Raw genomic sequence first — 22,332 nt, 5'->3', positions numbered from 1 at the left:
TTACCTCGAAGTGTATCTATCACACTTCTTTTTAATAACAGATTTATTTCATTGTTTGGTCCAAATTGATTTTGAAATTATCTTTTTTTTTTTTCCCCCTGGGCTCATTTCAATTTAAAGGAAGTCATCTAGATAGCAGATCAGAGTCAGCCTGGGACCACTGAGGGTCATAACCCTTAGGACCCAAATGCAGGCAACAGCAAGGAAGCACAACAACAGTGGCAGAAACTGCCAGTGGGAAAAGGAGAAAGCACACACCAGCCATCCTGCAGATGCAATTAAGCTCCTTACGAGTTACACAGTCCTAAATCTGGGAACCAGCACAGCTAAGAGGATAAGCTTTGGAATCTGAGAAAGCTGGTTCAAAACTAGGCTCTGCCTGTCATGTGCAACCTGTAAGCTATTGGAAAATGAGTGAAACCTAAGCTACATCTCAGTTTCCTTCTCTGAAAAATGGCGTGTGTGTGTGGTGGTGGGGGGATACAATGGAGTGTAATACCTCCCTCATTGGATCATTGGGAGGCATAAATGCCCCTTAGCACAAAGTGGGGCATGTGGAAAGTGTGTGAGTGCCAGCTATTGTTACTAAATATGATGCACGATGATAAGCAAATAACATAGCTTTATGCTGTTTCACTCAGTAAAGTAAATTTTTTTCAGGCAAGTGAAGGACTTCCCTGGATTAAATATCTGACAAAAGCTTAGATAGGTTGACCTTTATAATAGTTCATTCCATGCCTGAAGGTCTCAATTTTATAAGTCCTTCTGGAGAGTTAAGTGGAGTACTAATTCTAAGCAAGATGCAAGATCATATTATTTTCAATTAGGTGGAATATTAATGAACAGATAAATAAAGTATAACCGAGAAAGAAACCCATAGATTGAACACTTGCACTCATCTTCACTCCTGTGCAAATCCTCATAGTAAAGCCTTTAAAATACATGAACCTATATATAAGAACAAGAGAAAGGGAAAGATGATGAGAGAGGGGGAAAAATGGCAATTAAAAAGCAAATAGAAGGGCAGTAACATGCTTAGTGGATTAGGGACAGTTGAAAACCTCATGTCTATGGAGGGGAGAAGCCAACAAGAAGGAAGAGAAAAGGAAGCCAATTTTGAAATGGAATTTTGGGAAGGCTTAGAACAGGAAACTCCTGGGACCACTGAAAGCAGGAGCATTGAGCAGGGGTGAAAGCAGCAGGCTTGCTTGAGATTTTTTCAAAAGGAGAACTGGGACCCCAGGTCTCCCCCTTGCCACTCGGCCAGGCAGCTACCAGAGTTCCACCGCTCTCCCAGCTTCTCCACGATCACATCTGCTAAAAATTTTTTTGATCTTGCAACAGCCTTAAGTTCACTTTACCCCAGAGAATAGATATAGAACCTTCTCTTCATTCTCCAGTGCTTATTAACACAAAACGAGGTAGTGGCATTCAACAAATGTTCCTACAGAGAAAGAAAAATCTAAAATAAGATAGTATCAGTCTTTCTAGATTCCACTGTCATGGCCCTGTGAGCACGGAAGACAGTCCCCTGCTGTTTCTCCAGCTCCTCTGGCCCTGGCCTCCTGCCACTGGAACAAGACCTGTTCTTCCCCACGCTTGGATCTCCTTTATATCTTGTCTTCCTGTAGTCAAAGTAAGGGAAAACGTGTTGACAGCGGAATGAGAGTCGCTTAGTTGTGTCCGACTCTTTGTGACCCCATGGACTACAAAGTCCATGGAATTCTCCAGGCCAGAATACTGGAGTAGGTGGCCTTTCCCTTCTCCAGGGGATCTTCCCATCCCAGGCATCGAACCCAGGTCTCCCGCATTGCAGGCGGATTCTTTACCAGCTGAGACACAAGGGAAGCCCAATAGATGCTGTCGTAGTCAACAATATCACTGATGCATCTCTGCCTAATCTGAAGATAGCTTTTGTCATTGTTAGAATCATGAACATCCTCCACGTGAAGTTATCTGTGATTGAAATGCTCCTTTTGTTCAGGGCTTCTGCAAGACCAGTGAGTAGGTGCTTCTCTCTAAGCAGGACTAAAGACTCACCAGAATGAACCAAGAACAAATGGAAGAGGATCTACCTCCAAGACTATATTCTAAATTCTACCCAAAAAGCAGGTGGGGCTAACAACTCTTAAGAGACGATGTTTTTTTCAGCTCCAGATATATCAAGATTGAGACACATTTCCAAGCACCAAGAGACTGCTGGGCTCTCTCTCTGAAATATCCTTTGGTTTTGCATTACATGTCCTTTCTGATTTCCCTCAGTACTATTTGCTGCTCCCTTACAGGTGTTCTCATATGTTTACACAGGCAGCAGTGTGTAGTGTGATTTATTGCCCTGTCACAGCTTGCTGTTATTACTTGTTACTGGGATTGTCTATCCTGGTAAGCTGTGAGCTACTTGAGGGCAAAGAGTATTTTATTCATCTTTACATTCCTGGTACATAGTAGGTGCTTGATAAATGTTGCTGCTAAATTGAATTGGCTGCAGTGAAAAACAAGTTCCTCCTCAGTCAGCATTTGTTTTCCAGGATCCTTTCCAATACACTTCCAACTCAAACACGTGATTTAAGAGATAGGCAGAAAGCGAACTGAACTGAATGTTTTGCAAAAACACCTTGTCTTTAAAGGTGGGAAAAAAAAAATCAGCCACCTTCCCAAGATAGCTATTCTGTCCCACATCTTGAAGCAGTGGAATGATGAGCGCTGTGATCAGAGAGGGCTCTCAGGAAATACATAAAAACTCAACGCTAGTAATGAAGGCACAAGCTAGGAGGGAAGTGACGAAGGATATCATTATCATCCTGGTATTTTTAGAAGTTCTGTGGTGACAGGTCAGATTTGTGAGATTCGGAAAATGGTAAAAATAATCTTGTTATTCCACAAAGGAGGCTCTATATATATCAGGCTGGTTTTTGAGCACTGTTGAACAGTGTTGAGAAAATATTTTCAAGTGTTCATGAAATGATAGTCTTAGGGTTCTTTATAAAAGATTTATCTTGGAGGGGGGTGTTGAGAGATTTTAGTGATGTTGGCATAATTAAAAAGACAGAAGTGGATAAAGGTTTCTATTTTCAAAAATTTTAAGAGAAAGGTCCACATGGTAGAATTTCATGAGATACACAGAAAACGGTGAAAGTTGCTTCTGAAGTTATTAAGTGGAGAGTCCTCCTGGCCCCTGCCCCCTGCCCCCAAGGTGACCATGCCACTTACATTTTAAGGCACCTCCTTTTTTCCTTACATTGAGACTGCAGCATTCTGGAGATTCCTTTTGCAGTTTCCATTTGCAGCTCTTCCTGAGTTGTCCCATAACCATATACCTACAGGGGCTCAGGTCTCCAGCTTTCAGTAGAAATTACCCTTTGTTTGTTTGGAATGTTTGGCTGCTTTAAATACTCAGCCATCTGACTCTCTAATTGTTTAGGATTAGTCATAAGTTAAGTAGGACAGAGAAAATGTTTTAAATAGATTTATTGCATATCCATTCAAGAAATTTAGGCTAAGTTTACATATCCCAACCACTGAAAGACAGAGCCTGTGTGTTTATTTTAAACATGTTATTTTTGTTTGGAGTATATGAGTCTAATGTGACCATTCTTTAAGACTTATAATGTAAGTGGTTCTTTTCCTCATACTTATCTCTCTGCCTCCTTGTTTCTTGTTTTAAATCTTGAATTCGAGCCTTTGAATGTATTCCCTTTATGAATTTTTTATTTATTTATTTTTGGACAAATTCATTTTATCATAAACAGTAGTTAGGGAAAAAAATTTTAAAGGCATTGAATATACACAATCACATTGTTAGACAGATAGATGATAGATACATAGATATGTAAACACAAATTCTGAAGACTATCCAATTTTAAAATAAAAAAGATCCAACTAATTTTAATATTTTTCTCATTACTGTATTCCCTTCTCAAGATTCACCTTCTTTGGGACTATAGAAAGTGTTACAATAATATTGGTATCTCCTAAGGTCTGTTCTCCAAATTTTACATTTTGTTTCTTTTAAAAGAAATATGAACCAGTGCTAGCTTTTAAATTATCTTTCACATGAGTATTTTCTTCTTGTTTTGTATCACATCTTTGGAAAAAAAATTATCACTATTTAACTTCCTCATCAATTTACTTGGTACCTAAGTGTATCTTTTCCTGTGTTTTATCCATATACGGAAGGAGTAGACCTATTTTCTATTGATGGAGTAATGTATCCAATGCTTATAACAATATGAATTTTTTAAATGTTTCTAAAAACTAAAAATGTAAGTCCACATGTCAAGGTAGCTTTATACACTTGTTTCCTTGGACTGAAGAGGTGATCACTATCAACACCAAGTATGTTTTGCTAAATAATGTAATTTTGGTAAATTTTTGGTAAATCAGGTCTCACTATAGCCCAAGAAAACCCGAGTACAAAACTGAGATAATATTAAAATATAATATTAAGAAATATGTAGCAGCCAAAAGAAAAATATTCTAATATTACTGCAGTAAGCACAGTTGACAGTTGGACTTTTAAGGGGCTAAGATCTTTCCTCATGAGCCCCAGGACAGCTCTGGCACCGTGCCAGGACAGCCATCAGGTGTTGCTGCTTTGGGGGGATTTGAGGAGTTCTCAGTTACTTGCTTCAAAGTGACGAGCACATCAGTATACCTGCCACGGAGCCCACATGTTCTCCATCTGTCAAGCACTTAGACGTAGGCACTGAAGGCCTCCTGGAGAATGCAGACATGCTATTGGGAGAGAAAGTACAGGAGTACATAGCATCTGGTATTATTAGTTATCCAGTTCACTGGCCCATCTCCTAAGTGAAGCTCAGAGACAAAGGGGAAGGGAAGGGGCAACTTGTTTTGGCCCAAGGGGGTGGACCCTGTGAAGCCCATCTCTGGGAAGCCAGGATTGGGAGAGGAGAAAGGAGGGATCAGAGGGACCATAATGAGTTTACAAAGTTGCTGTGAGGTTGCAGTTTCCAATTTGGCAGAGCCACTTAGATTGTCAAATTCTCAGTGGAAATTTACACCAGCTTTCTCCAGTTTCCCGTGGTGTTTCTGTAGGTCAAGGACTCTGTTGCTATGTTAACCTGAAATGTACCCTCTTTAGAAATTCGGCAGCCTTGTGGCACTGAGCAGGAGTCTGAGGCAGGTAACGTGAGTGGCCCAGCACTCCCTGGAAAGACAGGTACTGGGAAGTTCTCTCTGGCAAGCATGAGAAGCATCCCAGCCAGCATCTTCCTGGGGTCCTCCCTTCCCGACAGCCACTTGTCCTGGAAGCAGTCTCCTCACTGCAACATCAGAAGGAAGTGCAGGAGTACCTCACCATGACTGGGACTTGCAAAAGATGTCAGGAAAGAGCTTGGTTCAAAGGGCAGGGAAAATGCTGCAGTTGGGGGTCCAAAGGATCATAGCCTGTGCCCTGTGAATGCAATATACTATGTTGGTGCCAGTCACTCAAGAAAGTGTTGGTTGCTCAGTTGTCCGACTGTTTGCAACCCCATGGACTGTAGGCCTTCAGGCTCCTCTGTCTGTGGAATTCTCCAGGCAAGAATACTGGCGTGGATTGCCATTCCCTTCTCCAGGGGATGTTCTCGACCCAGGGATTGAACCCATGTCTCCTGCACTGTGGGAAGATTCTTTACTGTCTGAGCCAGTCACTTAGGATGGATGTTTCCAGGTCCTTTAATGAGCCCTTGAAGCCTTAGTGAAGTGTGCTCCTGTATCACCTATGTTCATGAGCTCAAATAGAGAAGGAGCTTCCCCCATCAGATTCCCGAAGGAGCTAACTGCAGGGCAGTGCATTTAGATAAACATCTCACTGGGGGATTGGCTCTCGGACAGAGAATTTTTCTTGGTCTTCTCTTTCTGCACAAGAAGTATAATACAGTGGGAAAGACAAGAATTTGGAGTAACAAGGCCATGCATCCAACAGCAGTCTACCAATTTAAAGCTCATGTCATTCAGGACAATTAATTTTGTCTCATTGCATCTCATCTCTAAAATGCAGATAGTTTTAATAATTGCTTCCTAGAGCTGTTGAGAAGATAAAGTCAGGAGTGGAAAATTTGACCTTTATCAAAACAGCTTTTATGAGATTCCCAGTGGCGTGGACTGGCTCCTGATCAGATAGTCAGCCTTTCTGAAGGGAAAAATCCCAGGGCTCTTCATGAGTGGACTAAGCTTTGAGAGCTTGTTCCCTTGGATTTTAGATATGAAAAGAACCTTAGAAATCATCTTGTTCAGTCATCAAAACATTTAAAATTTACTTTTTATCAATGAAATGCCTGCCTGTAGTTTTAAAATAAAATATTTATAATGAAAAACAAATTTCCTACCCCTACAGCACCTCTGATCCATTCTCTAAAAAGTATTATCTTGATGAATTCAATTCTAGACATTATCTTGCATTTGCTGCTCTGATGTAGGAGTATTTAGTTCATTATACCTACCATGTCCTTCCCCATCCTCCCAATATAGTCTTATTACTTCTTTGTTTTAGTTTCTTCATGGGATAACTTTGTAACTTCAAAAATATACTCCTTCATTTCCAAATTTATCATAAGGCTATAATCCTTGACTTCACACTTGGAAAGATGAGGCCACTGGCACCCACCCCTCCCCCTTCACTGCTTTGAGCTTCCCAGTTTCTATCATTTGAATTTTTACGTCTGTGTTACTCAAGTCGATGACATTTCCATTCTGTTTTATGATCATAATTGTCTCATGCCTTATTTATAGGTTGTTTATAAAAGCTTAAAATCAATAAATCCTTCACCTAAGTGTGGTTAAGTAACAGTGATTGACTATAGAGCCAGGAGGAAAACCGTGATCGCGTCACCTTTCTTATACGGCATTTTGTTTTTCCAGGAGTTTCTCCCTTTTCTCCAGGAACTCTCTATTCTCTCCTGAGCCACATTGGTTGATTTCTAGATTTGTGCTCATGTTTGTTATTCTGAGACTTGTCTTTGCTTTTCTGGATTGAATCTCCTGTTTCCTAGATCCCAGGACTTCTGTTTTTGTTTGTTTTAATTTACTTAATAGGCTAAAGTCAACCCTCAGATAATTTCCTCAAAACTCCTCCTAGATATGGGAGGTCTCAGACAAGTCATTTTGGGGGGACCTCTTTCTGCATAAATAATCGAATTTTTAAAGTATTACAAAGACCATGTGGAGTACAGTGTTTTGTTGGATGTAATTTAGAATGTTAGGCAGAGGTGAGATATTTACATATTTAATGTTCAGTCAGTGTATGCTAAGGTTCTTCTTTGTCTCTGTATTCTTTATTGCCAAATGCACTATTCCTAGCTATCTTCCACTATAAGCAAAAACTAGCAAGACTTATTATTCACAGTGCCAAGCTCTTGAGAACCTATTTGCATTGAAACAATAAGATCTGTATTTGTGCATTAATGTAACACCATTTATTGAATGCTGGTTATAGCATTACTTATAATGCTGTAATCATTACTTATGAGTGGCATCCATCATGCCACTCATGAATATTGCTGTATTTTATTGATGACCACAAGTTTCAAGTCTTACCCAGAGTATGCAGGAAAATGTGAATAATAATTTGTTTCCTGGTTAAGCTGAATTTACCACTTGGAATTTTATTTTTTTATTATATATTTTTATATAATTTATATATAATTATATAATTTAAATATAATTTATATATTTTTTATTATAAAATAACATTATTATTTTAATATTAACTGCACCCTACCTTCTATTCTCTGCCATCAAAGGAGAGGACTATAGGAGAAATGAGAAGAGTGGCCTCACTGGGTACAGGAATGTTTGTCCCTCATCAGGAAGGCTTCAGCTGACTGGAAAAACATGACGTCCTCACATCAGTGGAGGCAGGAGAGAACATCACTGGGGTCACACAGAATAAAGAATGCCTGTTGTCACCCTCGGTTGCCCTTGGGTGCTAAATTCAGAGGCAGAACCTCAAAAGAAAGCCAGGCAAGCGCTGAGACATGGTACCCCCATGCAGCTCAGGCTGAGGGTCCTTGGTCCTGACCCTCTAGCTTGTCCTGTGTTTGATGTTGGAGAGTCACTTAAAATCATCGTCAGTGCCATTCTCACATGGCCGAATCTGACGTGGTTCTGTGAAAGAAACAGAGCACCAGGTAGCAGGCTCAATCTACTTGCCAGGATGCCCTCCTGGAACCAAGGTCCACCCAGAGCCTCAGGAAACCCCACAGCATGAGTCCTTATGGCATCTTGGTGAACTCATGTGCAGGGTAGATGGTCGGAAAGCACAGGCGGTGGGGATCAAAAGGAACTGGGGCCCACGTGGACCCTGGTCCAAGCTAGGATGCCCCACCAAGGGGCTCTGCTGGCTCTTGGTGACCCCAGGCACTAGAGGAGGCCATAGGAAATTTCAAAGAAGATACCCTGGAGGCCAGAACCCATGCAGAACCAGGTCTGAACTTGGTTTGTCCTGTCTAGCACTGCTACATCCCAGGCCCTGGAGGGGACTTAGAGCTTCAAAGAGGGCACTCTCAAGGACCAGGGCTCTCCAGGCAGTACTGCTTGCTGGTGTGAAATGTAGTGTTTTCAGTTTATGCATTTCTAGAAATGGCTTTTTGCTCCCCCATCCTTATTTGTTGGATTGAATATGACATTCAAGGTTGACATCCATTTCCACACAGAAATCTGAAGGCCTTTGCTCTACTGTCTTCAGATCCATTGTAGCCGACGATGAGGTCTCCTGCTGCTCAGACTTGTCTTTTAGAGATACCTTTAAAATTTCTCTTTCCTTCTGAATCATCTTATTATCTTCTCTTTATTACTGATGTACTAGGCTCTCGTAACACTGGGTCTAGAGGCATCTGTGTATGCACGTACATGACTTAGGTACCTCCTTGCCTTGGGTGCTTGATTGGCATTTCAACTTGTATACTGATGTCCTTTGACTCTTGAAAAAGCCTCTGTGATATTTCTTTGATTTCTTCCTCTTGGTTTTCTCTTTGTGTCAGTCTGTAGATTAGATGTGAGGCCTCATGGATTCATCCTCTATATATCTTTCCTTTTCTCTCTCTCTCTCTCTTTTTTTTTTTTAAACATCTCTTTGTTCTGCTATCTGGTCGTTTATTAGACTTCATAATCTATTTGAATTACAGAGTCATATTTTTATTTTATAATAGTTCATCTTTGTTAGCTGTTTGTATTTTGTTGACAGAATGACATTTTTACTCTTTTTAGTAATATTAAGAGAACTTTTAAAAGTTAAACTGTGTTTCCAAACTATGTCTGTTCCTTTCAGAGTTGTGTGTTCTGCTTGTTTATCTTGGTCTCTCTCTCTCGTGTTGTAGTTTCCTCAGAAGCTCAGTGCTCTTTGGCTGCTCCATCATGTATAAGAACCAGTCGATAAGCTGACCCTGAGCTGTGTATGTGGCAGGGAGGAGCAGGTAAAAGGGAAGGAGGCAGTGCTTGCAGGCTGGCAGTTCCTCTTCATGTCATCTGAGGAAGTAGGCAACAGTCCTAGGGACCTATAGTTGGCAGATTGAAGGTCTTTTCCCTATGGGCATTCCATTTCTTTGGAAAAGAATCTTCTCATTACTTGTATATTGGGTATATTAGTTTGCTAGGGCTGCCATAACAAAATACCACAGACCATGAGGCTTAAACAACAGAAATCTACTTTCTGACAGTTTAGGAGGCTGGAAATCCCAGATCAGAGTGTGGGCAGGTTTGGTTTCTCCCGTTTCTCTCTCCTTGGCTAGCACATGGCCATCTTCTCACAGTATCCTCTCATGGCTTTTCCTCTATGCGTGTGTATCCCTGGTGTCCCTTGTTCTTCTTATAAGGGTAATAGTCCTATTGGATTAGGGCCCACCCTAATGGTCTCACCTTAAGTTTTGCTTCTTTTAGGGTCCTATCTCTAAATACAGTCACATAGTAAGGTACTGGGGATTAGAACTTCAGCATATGAACTTTGGGAGGACACAGTGCAGTCCATAGATGGATGTCTGTCAGTCTGCCAGTAAGGAGAGCATTTGGAAGTCTGATGTAACTCTTGAGTCTAGAGTAGAGTCTCTTAACTTTGGCAATTTTGACACTGGGGCTTCACCATTTTTTGTGTGATACCCGTATGGGACATCAAAGGGTGTTCATCATCTAGATGATGTTCTAGTGGGTGTTCATCCACTAGATGCTAGTCATGACAATCAAAAATGTCTTTAAACATTGACAGATGTCCCCTGAGTATAAACCAAGATCCCCCTCTAGCTGAGAATCAGTCTGTGGGTTTCTCCAACCTTTATTAACAACTGATGTTCCAGAACCCCAGGCTTAATAGACAGATGGGTGTGTGTCTTTCTTTCTTTGCTCTAGCCTGTGGCTTCCTCTACTTGTTTGATTAGTCACCACTCCAACCTCTTTTCTCCATCCCCTGCAAGTTTGTTGATGTCCTGTCTCCACAATGGGTTTTCATGCTTAAAGTGTCTAGTCTTTTTCCTTCTTTAATATTTTAGGAACTGTTAGGACAGAATGTAGATGAGCATGGAGGGTCAGTGTATTATATTTAAGTAAAGACTCTCCACCACACCTCCCAGATTATAAATGAGAAAATCAAGACTCTGAGGGAAGAAATAATTTGCAGACAGCTGCATCTAATAATCGTAAAAAGACAGGATTGGAATCCTGTTCACTCCCAGTCCAGTGTAATTTCCATTAACTTAACTCTGTTGTTTCAGCATACTTTATTAGTAAACACACTACCATTCTTCTCAGAGAGCTCTTTCTTTAAAGGAGTAGGTCCTCAACAAATCATTTGATTTTTTAAAAATAATAAACGGTAGTAACAGCAAAAGTGTTTGGGAGGAACCCTTTACTCCAGACTTTTGAATTTCTCTTAAAAGAAATTAAACTCCAGTATCAGTAAATAAGTGTTTAAAACTGGAAGGGTTGATAGTAGGTGGCTGTTACGCTCCATCCTCTGTTAAATGATTACAGATAAAACATTAGTGTCACTCATTCTTTCATTCAGTTAGTTATTTCCCAAAACTCTCTAGCTGAGAATAAGCCTTGTGGTTGTGTGTGTGTGATTCGAGTGCCTTGCTTGTGTCTGTGTGTTGTGAGGGTGTGTGATGCCTGTGCATTTCCATGTGGTGCATGTATGTGTGCACTTGCATTGGGCACACTAAATTTGGGTTTGTTCAGAAAGGAAGAAGCAGAATTGTATGGGACTAGTCTAGGGAGAGCACACGCTCATTCAGTGATGTGGGTTTTCATCCCCTGCATCCATAAAACTGTCTGAGGTCTCTTCTAACACCTTGACAGGTGGTGATTTGACCCCCGTTCCCCATCACCCCCGTGGGGCTGACAGTCCTGGCAGCCTGCTGCCTGCAGGGCTTCTGCTGCCCATCAAAGTCAGCTCTGATGAGGCTTTCAAAACACCCACGGGTGTCAGGTGCGTGTGAGCTGCATGGCTGGGCCCAGACCCTCTAATCCTGCTCCCAGGAGGGGCTGAGAACTCGGCCCCGTGGAACCACGACCTTGACCAGCTAAAGGCAGTGAACCCTGTGCTGTGGAGCAGAAAGACTGCTGAGGACTGTGAGTCTTCAGAGGTCCAAGGAAGATACAGATGATTGGAGACCGATCTGCAGGGGAGAGTGCAGCCTGGGAGGATGGCGGGCAGAGTTCAATCATTCTTTTGTCACCGTGTGGGCTAAGTTGCTTCATTTTTTTCAAACATTATAACTTCTGTGATAGAAGGGACTCCTCCATACCCTTTCTCAGTATCCTGCTAGGGCCCAGCAGATAGTGGCTGAATCCTGGTTGATTGATGGGAGGGTTCTGTTTTGTTTCAGTAGTGCTTGCATGGGGATTTCATCCATTCGTGTATTCAACACATATTTATCAAGTGGCTATTTTGTGTCAAGCATTGTTTTCACTTTAGGTTATTATGACAGTGAACAAAACTGTGTTCGCCACAGTGTCTCTTGTGGAGAGACAATAAACCCAATAATTACGGTAGATGGAGTGTGAGTGCTCAGGAGGACAGGCAGAAAGGGAATTTCAAGTGTGTGAGGAGAGCAGGTGAAAAGTTTAGACAGGGTGGTTAGAGAAGGCCTGCGTGAGGATCCATGCGGACACCAGAGAGATTCTGCGCACTAGGAGATGAGGGCACCTTCTGTTGGGATCACTTAGTAGTAGACCCAGCACATCACTTACAAAGAGGGTATTTTGGTTTGTCTGGTTTTGGCACAACAGCTTTCTTCACCTCTCAGAGAAGTTCATGTTCTTTGGCTTCTCTCTCAGCCAGTCCCCTCACTCCCCCCTTCTCTCCCACTCCAGTTCTATGCCGAGAGCCACCTCCCATCTCCTCAGATGCTTTGAGTCACCAGCATGGGCGCTCACCTTTCTGCAAGCTTGCTTTAGAGCCCAGTAGTTAAACAGCCATCCTGAACATTGCATCTACTTCTTTCTACCACTTTATCCTCTTTTCTCTTTTACCGCAAAATGTTTTGGAAAACTGGTCCTGATTTACTGTCTTGATTTCTGCTTCTCAACCCATGCTAGATGGCTTTCCTGTAAACACTAGCTTACCCTTGGGAGGATTTCTGTGCAAATTATAATTCTGATTGCTTAGCCTCAAACCACCTCTGTAGATGCTGCTTTGGGAACCTCGGGCCAGGAGTCGGCCAAATCTTTCTTCTCTGTAATCTGAGTCTTGCTGAGAGGGAACAGTAGAGGGAGACCAGCAGATGGGGGGACAGGAAGGGCTTGCTCTTCCTGCTGCTTGCTGTTTTGGTTAGTACCTCCACAGCAGCAACCCCACATGCCAGACGTGGCAGTTGGGTCCAGTGTCCTGCTTCTGCCAGCACCCCAGAGCCCCCTTTTGACTTCGTCCTCAGAGGTCCCAGCTCCTGCTCTTCTGGGTCCACCCTCCAGGTTCTAAGGCACCAGCCAAATTGGACCCTTCCCCTGAGTCCAGCTCCCTGAGATCCCTCTGAGCTGCAGAGGGGGCAGCACCCAGCTCTGGGGGGGCCGCTTCTCCAAGGCTCAGGATCCCAGTGACTCCCATCTTTGCCCTTGGTTCCCTGGTGCTCAGGGAGGTCATTGCTTCTGTAGTTAACAGTCTCTGTGTTTTCTCCATGTTCCCTTTCGCCTTTTCAGCTCTAACTCCTGTTAACCTGATTCTTTATATTTTCTCTGTTGAAATAACTAGTGTGGTTTCTCTTCTGCTAACTAGACCCTGACTGACACAGCCACCAAAAGGCTGTCAAACCGATTGGATTGCTCTCAGTCCTTACACCGTGGCACTCCTGTGCAGCACTTTGCTTTTCTGACTTCCTCTCCTTCAAGAGCTCAGCTCTACCCCTCGTCTGGCCTCGTGGTACCTTTTTTTTCTGGATGCTCCTTCTTGCTCTTGAACTAGCCCTTGTCAGCCTCCCCTGTGATCTCCAGCTGCCCCTTATCCTGGTTTTCTTGGGTCCCTCGTCTCGTCCTGCTCCCCCTGGGCCATTCCAAGCCAGTTTCTACCTCTTACTGAGGATTCCAGTTCTCCAGCCTTGCCCATTCTCCCCGTAGGCTCATATCCCACGTGCATATTCCTACCTGAACATCCCCTGGCTCTTCAATATCAATATTTCCCAAGTTAATCTTGCCATCCTCTCATCCCAGACTATCCTGCTGAGTTTACCATCTGCCTCATTGCCCAGAACAAAATGATTAGATTCATTTGGACTTCACGCTCGCCTTTTCCCACACCTCGCCTTGTCTCACATTTAATGTCTCTCCAGGCCCCGGCTTCCACCTCGAGCCCCTGTCATAGTTGAGACAGTGAGAACAAATCCTACGCACTTCCTGTTTCAGAGCCATGCTGAGGACTTTGCATACAACTCAATTAATCCCCACAGTATAAGTCTATGAGGTGAGTCCTACTAGTAGCCCCATTTCACAGATGAAGAAACTGAGGCATGAAAGGTTACATGACCTACCCAGTGACACAACTAGAAGTCATAGGGCTGGGATTTGAATTGGAGAAGACTTTCTGACAGGCTGTCTGACAGCTTCTGAGGCACTGTGGACAGATCCAAGCTTGCCAGCATTGATTATAGGATTTCTCACTGGTGTCTTTTCCAGCGCTGGGCCTAGCACACAGCAGGCACCCAAAGCATTCATTATCATAATCATTTTACATGATATCCATCAGGTCCAGGTAGCCTGAATGTATTCTCTGAAATACACATCTTTCCTTGTCATCTCCCTGTTAAAATCTCACTGACTCTCCATTAGCCCAGGATCTCATGTCCAGTTGAGAGTCCTTTGGAGCTCGCCCTTATCGACTGGCCTCTCTCACGTTGCCTTGGGGCTCTTTCCTCTCTGCACACTTTCACTCAGTACAGGAAACCACTTGTCATTCCTGGAATACTGAATCATCCTTCCAGCTCTGCTTCTTTTCCATCTGAGGCTGTCTTATCTGCAATGACCACCCTTCCTCTGCTTGTTGGCCATTCCTGTTCTTCCTTCCAGTCTCATCTCAGGTATTGCCTGCTCTGGGGAGCTCTTCTTGAACCCTCGCTGCCCCATCCCCCCATCAGAGTGGACTCCCTTCTTCGTATGCACAGAGCACTCACCGTACATGTCATTGTTACTAACATGTCTTCCTTGGTGGGCAGTGAATATCTCAAGGGCAGCAGGGGTTTTCATTGTTCATTCTTACCTCTAGCACCAACCCCACAGGGGTGGGACATAGTAGATGCTCAGGAAATATTCTAGGGACTAGTGAGAACTGTTCTTAGTCCTCTCTGGCCAGTTGAGTTCAGTGGTTAGAAACCTGAATGGGGGCCTCACTCGGAGCACACGTGTATCAGCTGCAGGACACAACCCCAGGGTAGTCACAGAGTAAGAAGTCTGCGTTAGGCTGAAGTTGGCAGGGTGGTCTTGACTGCCCAGCAGACCCCAGGATAATATTGGAAAACTCTGACCAAGAAGTGTGACCTGCTCTTGGCTCTGAGAATCCTACCAAATGGTGGGGAAAGAAGAAGCAAGACTCGCAGCAAAGGCAGCGTGCTAATCAGCTACCGTGTCTTGTCTCATGTTGTGAGAAAAAAGAATCATGCAAATGTTGTATAATTGTTTGTCTTCATTATGGGAGCTTGTTCCTTACTTCATTATGCACAGAATTTGCAAGTTGCTTTCTGCCTTCCTCCCACTTCAAAAAGCTGATTTGAAATTTCAGTAAAGGTACATATCAATTAGCAGGATGATATAGCAAGTATTAATTTAGAAATTGATGTGAAGCATGAACATCAACCTATAACATCCATTACAGAATGAGAAACTACACAAATGTTTTCAAGGCCCACAGACATGGAGAGGTTGGAACCTATTTCGAGGACCTGGGTAAGCACATTTTTTAGTGTGTGCATGGGTGCTCAGTCATATCTGACTCTTTGTGACCCCATGGACTGTAGCCTGCCAGGCTTCTGTATCCATGGGATTTCCCAGGTGAGAATACTGGAGTGGGTTGCCATTTATCAGTAGATTTTCTGAATTGCTCTGGGGATGGCAGCAAAGGATGGACAAAAGGGAATATTTGGCATAGTTAATAAAGAAGAGGTGTGAGGATTAAAATTAAGGAGAAAAACTAAAGCAAACAGCAGAATGACTGTGTGTAATGCCTTGGGTAAGTTTCCAAGGCTGTTTGCACTGAGCTTAGGCATTTTGGGTAGTGTTCTCGTTTGTGTGATATGTACCTTAACAGTGTGATATTCCTCAGTCACATCTGGCACTTAGTGCTGAGGAAGGAGACAGCTAAGGAACAGGGCATAAATATGGTGCTTCAGAAGCATGTGTCGACACCCCACCGCTTCCCAGAGCTCCTGGGCGTCCTGAGCGAGAGGAATGGGATAGAGAGGAGGAGCTCTTCAGGATCCCAGGATCACTCGACATACCAGCTGGGGGACATCAGCCAAGTTACCAAGTTCTGAGCTTCTGCTTCTGCATCTATGGAATGTGGTAATAACATCTCCTTCCCCGTAGGGTTCCAGTGAGGATTACAGCTGAAGAGGGCAATGCTTCTAGAAGTGTAAACAAGAGAAACCATGGTTAGGGATGGAGGTCCCTGTGGCACTGTGCTGTCAGGAGCCACCCGCCGGGATTAGACAGGGAAGTAGGACAGGAGGGAAACAGCAACCCTAGAGAGAAACCCAGACAACCCAGCTTCAGGGGTTTGCTGAAGAGCCTCCTCATTCCTTATCTCCACAGAAAAAGCCCTATGAAAAGTTCAAGTGTCCAGGGAGATGGCTTTTAAGAAAGCACTGAAAGATCCAAATAGATTTGTGCATTTTCTAAATTTAGACCAGTGGAGAGACATACTGTTTGTGCTTGAAAGGTGTAAACATTAAGAAAAGGTAAAAGGAAATTGAAAGGCTTCTCAGAGTATCTGGTGGAACAGGCTGGTCTGAAGCTGGCCATGCCTGTGCTGATGCCACTCCCACCCTCTCTCCCATCTGGGAAAAGGGGGAACCCTCCAGGGCTTGATCAGAGAGAGAGGTAAAATGAATAAAAGATTTTTAAATGTATTATGAATGACTATTTGCTATTGCCTGATCTTAGAGCAGAAACTACAGATGGAATGACAGTAAGGTTCCCCAGAAGCAATTAGGGTGTGGAGAGAATAAAAAGTGAATCCTCCGTCATTGTGCCTTGTTATCCAGGTCTCATCTGGAGACCCTGACAGGTCCATAGCCACTTGTGGGGTAATGGAGGCTCCCACCAGGAAGAGAGGGACTTACTGATCTTGGAATGGAAAAGAGAAGTATATATCCTTGTATTTTTATATTAGTTATCAATGTTAATGGTTGTTTTTAACCCCTTTTTAAGATGCAGAGTCCCCCTGTGAGTGCGCCTACTTTCAGTTAAATCAGTAAATGATTAGGTTAAGAATAGTAGTTTCAACACGGAAATAATCCTTAAGAGTCCTCAGCCAAGGAATATTGCTATTCCTAAGTAAAAAATGTACCTTTGTTTGAAAAGACTGAGAGGAACCTGAAATGCATATTGCAAAGTGAAAGAAAGGGTTTCTTTTTGAAAGGGTTTCAGTTTGAAAAGGGTACATGTTGTATGATTCCAGCTTTATGTCATTCTGGAATAGGCAAAACTATAGGGACAGGGGATTTTTAGGACAGTGAAATGATTCTGTGTGATGTAGTCCTGTGGATATGTGCCATTGTGCATTGGTCAAAATTCACAGAATGTACGATACAAAGTGAGCCCAAAGTAGACTGTGGACTTCAGTTAGAAATAGTGTATCCATATTGGTTCATCAGTTGTAACATATGTTCCACATAGGACTTGTGAACACAGAGGAGGAGAGGGTGGGTAAACTCCGGGACTTGGTGATGGACAGGGAGGCCTGGTGTGCTGTGGTCCATGGGGTCACAAAGAGTCAGACACGACTGAGCAACTGAACTGAACAGGAGGAGAGTTGAGGGGAGAAAGAGTATATGGGAATTCCTTGTACTTTCTGCTCAATTCTTCTATAAACCTGAAACTGCTCTTAGGAAATGAAGTCTATTAATTAAAATTTTTTTTAAATCAGCTGGATATCAAAAAGCCTCCAGTATTAGAAGAAGAAAAACTTGGTGATTACACTTATTTTATTTTGTTAATAGATCTGTGTCAAGCCTAATAAATACCAGACATAGTTCTAGGCCCTGAGGAACTGAGACTGGATGGAAGCACCTTCTTCAACTGAAATAGCAGCCAGGTCATTAGCCTAGCAACAGATGTGCAGTGTTCATTGAATGCTTCTTATATTCTATCTCATTTCATTCCACAACCCTAAAAGGAGAAAATAGAGAAACTGGCATTTTAGAATGATTTGACAGATAAGTTTGGAAATTTTAAATACAGGTCCAAGATCACCCAGCTTGGAAGTAATAGAGTAAAAACTGTATTGAGGTAATGTGACAGCTACCATGCTCAGAAATCTAGTGTATCTCCTTAGGAAGGGAGAGTCAGGTGAATGCTTTATTCTGTTTGCAAGGCTTATTTCTTAGTGAAATCTTCATATAAAGGCACTAGAATGAATAACTTTATAAAAAGGAATCAGATATAGTATTCTGCCTCAAAAGTCTGCATAACTCTTTTTATAAAAGAAATCTATCAGATTATATAATTTTACTTCTCTTTGAAAATTAAAAAAAAAATTCCTTCATTGCAATTATTGTTGTTGCTGGGAAGATAAAAGTACATTAGCACAAGGCAGAACTTCACAGCTATTAAGAATTAAAGTACAAAGAAAACAAGTTGGAAAATGAAATGGAGCTCAAGTATGTATCTATATTTAACTTTATATGAATAGGAACATTAAACTTCACTGCAGCTTGAGGCTGTTAAATCTTTTCCATTATCCTGAGAATGCTGTTGTTCAGATCATTTCCAAATTTTATGCAAAAGAGAACAGTGAATGTGGCAAATCAGACAGATCCTTTCTTTCCCGCACATAGGTTTCATACAACCCTCCTTTCAAGGGCTCGTTGACTTAGAGTTATGAGACCACCCTGAACTGAGGTAGCCTTTCTCTCTTTTTTAAAATGTTTATTTTAAACGTTGTGACGGGTCTGTGATGGATCTCAGTTGCAGCACGCGGGATTTTCATTGCAGCATTTGGGATCTTAAGTTGCAGTGTGTGAGATCTAGTTCCCTGACCAGGGTTTGAACCCAGGCCCCCTGCATTGGGATCGTGGCATCTTAGCCACTGGACCACTGGGGAAGTCTCACCCTTTCTCTTAGGTAGGATATACATAGTCAGTCTCTGAGAACCAACACACACCCTGTGTGAGCAGTGTACTAGAAGTTACAAAGAAGTGGGAAGTGAGCTCACAACAAGCTGCAAGACAGATTAACAAGCACACACACACATGAAAAATTAACTGTAGATTTCATATTGGAAGCTAACATCATGTTTCCCACAGATGGTTGACAAAAGCCTTTGGAGAGGAATAGAGCCTGTAGCCAGGTTCACAAAGGGTCTGAAACCAGAGCCAGTAACATCTTTGAGATCCAAGCTCCTGAGTACTGGCTGCCTGTCTCTGTCTGCCCTTGCAGCTCTTGTTGCCTACTGCCCCTTGAGTAATCAAATTTCCTTTTGGAAGAAACTTGACATCGCCAACTGCAATTTGTCTAGGAAACTTCTGCCTTTTCACACCTGAAGAAGGTCCTCCTTTGCAAGGTGGGCTCACAGATTTCCCTGGGCTAAATTACTGTAGAGACCAACTCCTTCCCCTGGCCAGGAAGTGTGCAAACAGTCTGTTTCATGAGTAGCAAGGGAGGGCTCAGCAGCTACTTTCTATAAAGTGACCCCTCCCCTGGCAGGTGATCCTCAGAAATACTGGAAATAGACTTGTGTCCATACCCTGAAACACTCTCTTCAAGGGTGAAATGTGTCATTTGAAATTATCCCCCTGGAAGAAGTAAAATATTAGCAGCTTTAATCATGGAAATTTAAAGAATTTCTTTCTTTAAAGAAAGAAAGTGTAGCTGAACTCAAAATGTCTTCGTTTATTGCATCTCCCAACTTGTCTCACAATGAATGAACATGCTCTGTGGTCAAATACACCTGGCAGAGGCTGAAGACTTGGAGATTTACACTTCAGAATAAAATTTTTTAAACACTAGAAAAATTTGCAGTAAAAAATGTGTTTAACTTTCCTGTAAATAGGGACTTCCTGGTGGTCCAGTGGCTAAAGACTCCAAGCTCCCAACACAGGGGGCCCGGGTTCCATCCCTGGTCAGTTCCCACAGGACAGAACTAAGATTTCACATGCCACAGCTAAAAATCCCAGTGACACAACTAAGACCAGGCACAGCCAAGTCAATGAAAACAAATGTTAAAAAAAACCCACAAAACTTTAAACAGCCCCTCATTTTTCTCCCATTGTAACACTGGTCACATTCCTAGGAGGGTTCTTTGGCAAAAATTTCCTTAGAGTCAAGAAATGTTCATGAATATAAATACCTAATTAGGATGCTGAGTTGATGGATTTCTTTCTTATGACCAACTATTGTAAGATGATTAGTTCCTGCAAATTGCCCTTCATGACAGAAAGTTCACACACATCCTCTCACTGCCCTTCATCCATTATCGGGAGCCTAAAACAGAGAATCTGATGTATTACGATGTAAATAGAAAGGTCAGTCATGTCTATCAAGACAAGGGCTTGTTAGAGAAGCAGAAACCTGTCTCCTTTCCAGTGCTCTGAGTCATCTCCCCAGGGTCAGTTACTACCTAACTTCTGGAAAAATAAAGGGACAGGCAACAAACATTGGGAATGGTAACATTCTGTTTTCTGAGGGGAGGAGGTAAGGCACCCAGGGACGATTTCTGGCTGCTGAGAGATCTGTTGACTTATGGGAAAATGAAAGGAAGCCTTACCATCACCAGCCTTGGGACGGGAGTGTGGTTGCCCATGGTTAGTGTCCTGGGCTTCTGGAACGATCCACAGGAGACCCTGCCACTGTCCTGTACAGCTCCCGCCTCCATTGGCGTGTGATGCTCATTCTGTAGGGGCCCAGTGGTAATGACCCAAAGACCATTTGCCCACTTCCTTGCCCCTCCAGTTTACTCTCCACACTGCATTTCGAGAGGTCTTCTGAAATGCACTCATGTTTACCAACACACCACCCCCCCCCCAGACACTGCCCTGAGACTTCATTTAAGTGGTAGCATAAACCCCAGATGAAGAAAACAGGGTAAAGACTGTACACAGGTGGGAGGGATTAATGATCTTCTGAAATGAGGAGAGCAGGAAGGATGAAGTGGTGTCTGAAGAAGCATGGAAGAGGAAGTGGCTGTAAAGGTTTGCAAAAGGTCGGCTGAGGAAGGGGAGCCAAGGATATGGAGTGCTTGCTGAGGAAACAGGGGTGGGAAGATTTCTCTGGCCAGTTAACTTTTAAGTTTCTAAGAGGAGGAGGAAGAATTATTGTTGTTAGGCAGAAATTCACAATTAGGAACAGAGTCTTAATCCAATTACATAAAATGTATGCACTCAGAGAAAAGTCTCAAAGAAAACAACAAAATATTAATGGAGACTATATATTCTGGAATGTGAGGGATTTTGTATTCTACTTTACACTTTTCCAGTTTTTGTAAGTCTTCTGTAAGGAGGATGAATGGCTTTGATAATCAGAAGAGATCAATAAAAGTTACAGTTACTGGAGAAGCAGTTAGATACTTGTGCTGTTTGAGGTCCTTTCCCTAGTGCTACCTATGGAAGTTACAATTACCAAACTACCTATCCACCCTTGGCATTTTTAAAGGCTGTCATTGGAGATGGTAGATTCATTTCAGCAAATGTTTCAGTTAACAAATCTGGAGATTGCCTTCATTTGCTATGAACTTTGCTAATAGAAGCATGTGTTGGGATCTCCTCAAAGTCAGGGAGATGCAGATGGCAGAAATATGCCCAGCAGGTATCTATTATTCCTAATATTTCATTACTCATTGAACTGCTGTGCCATGCCTTTTAAAATTTAACTATACCTTTCCAATATGTTCTTATTGAAAAATATGGTTGTAAGGATGAAGTAATCCCTATTTCATGCCCATGTTTCTTGGCTTGTTTTTAGGCTCTGAAAGAATTTAAATTGGTTCTCCAGTGACTCCTTTGAAGAATTTATTCCTGCATGTAACATTGAATCTGTCAGTGGTGATTTTTACAGACTTGGCTATTTAGTTTTCTGTATATGTAAGTCCTCTTGCAGTATGTTATTTCTGCAATCACACATTTGTGTCATTAATTTAAGAACTACATAAGCTCTATACTTTGTCAAAAGATCTCTTTTTTCCAAGGTAAACTAAGGTGGAAAAATCAATGCATCTTAAGTTGGCAGTGCATTTGAAAACCTCATGTTACAGTGATGAGATTCAGCTAACGGTACACTGCAGTGCATGCACAGAGGTTGGGGCCCGGGCATCAACACGCTCAGGGCATCTTTGTGCTCTCTTGCCTTAGGTGATTTATTAATATACGGAAAGTCTGAGAAAAGGTAACTCAGGATTAGTGTGTGAACATATTGCTTCACTTAGATTCATCTTCTCATTTTAATTTATTCTTGCGTTTCTACTGGAAAAGGAAGTTCAAAGGGTATTGTGATATTATGGAGATAATACAGGCGGGTAGTCAAGGGAATGGAGTTCTGATTCTGACTTTTATCACAAGCTGAATGACTTCACGGAAGTCACTTAACCTTTCTGGCTCTCGTTAAAACCAAATGATTTCTTCCAGTCATTTCTGATGTGAATGCTCAGTGATTTGGTGAGATCTAACTTTTGGTTAAATTGTGGTGAGTAGGGATTACTCTGTACAACTC

General features: G+C 42.5%; 1 protein-coding gene across 15 annotated transcripts in view; it reads left to right on the top strand.

The window, feature by feature from the left end:
* Positions 1-22,332, top strand: part of CRH (corticotropin releasing hormone) — an 87,438-nt gene that overhangs the window by 60,517 nt on the left and 4,589 nt on the right. For 2 of the 15 annotated variants that reach the window (XM_055546135.1, XM_055546133.1), the window contains one exon: positions 13,752-13,882. The exons of 10 other annotated variants lie outside the window; for them this stretch is intronic. The gene's annotated coding sequence lies outside the window, so the exon portion shown is untranslated. Of the gene's footprint in view, positions 1-2,026; positions 2,113-13,751; positions 13,883-15,286; positions 15,358-15,744; positions 15,973-22,332 lie in introns of those variants that run through there. 3 more of the 15 variants (XM_055546132.1, XM_055546137.1, XM_055546138.1) reach the window with 3 other exon arrangements.

Source organism: Bubalus kerabau, chromosome 14 (genome assembly GCF_029407905.1).
Source record: "Bubalus kerabau isolate K-KA32 ecotype Philippines breed swamp buffalo chromosome 14, PCC_UOA_SB_1v2, whole genome shotgun sequence".
NCBI lineage: Eukaryota > Metazoa > Chordata > Mammalia > Artiodactyla > Bovidae > Bubalus > Bubalus kerabau.
The sequence above is the reverse complement of the archived record's forward strand: the minus strand, read 5'-3'. Positions and strand labels throughout refer to the sequence as shown.